Source organism: Geospiza fortis, unplaced genomic scaffold (genome assembly GCF_000277835.1).
Source record: "Geospiza fortis unplaced genomic scaffold, GeoFor_1.0 scaffold80, whole genome shotgun sequence".
NCBI lineage: Eukaryota > Metazoa > Chordata > Aves > Passeriformes > Thraupidae > Geospiza > Geospiza fortis.
This window is the reverse complement of record NW_005054551.1, coordinates 512,182-512,743: the sequence shown is the minus strand read 5'-3', so window position 1 is coordinate 512,743 and position 562 is coordinate 512,182.

Below are 562 nucleotides of genomic sequence, written 5' to 3'. Positions count from 1 at the left end.
AGCCAGAGCCCGACGCTGCCGAACCCCTGCAGCCCCTGCAGCCCCTGCAGCCCCTGCAGCCCCTTCCTAACCCTGCACCCCTGCAGGTAAGGCCCCCCAACCCCTCCCTGGGAACCTGCTCCAGGGAATGAGGGGGGAGAGGCGGAGATGGGGACAAAGAGGAGGCTCCTGGGGCACCCCAAAAGGGCACGGCTGTCTTTGATGGGACGCATGGAGTGATGTGCTTGGGGCCTGTGCCAACCCCTGCGCACCCCAAACCCAGCCTGGCTTTGTTCTGCTGCTGCCTGGTCCATTCTGGGGATGTTGTGACAGCAGCTCAGGCTCTGAGCACCCCTGTTGTGAAGGGGGACTTTGAGAATGGACCAGGGCACTGTGATGGGAGCAGGGTGGGATCGGGGATGGCGCCTCCTTTGTCGCCTTTTCTGCTCCGCCACGTGTTGAAGGTGAGGAGGGGCTGCTCCAGGGGTGGGTTCCCCCCTCTCTCTACCCTCCCCCGAATGCCCCAAGCCCCGCAGGTGGTGCCCGCAGGTGCAGGCGGTGGCCGTGCCCTGTGCCCGGGGGC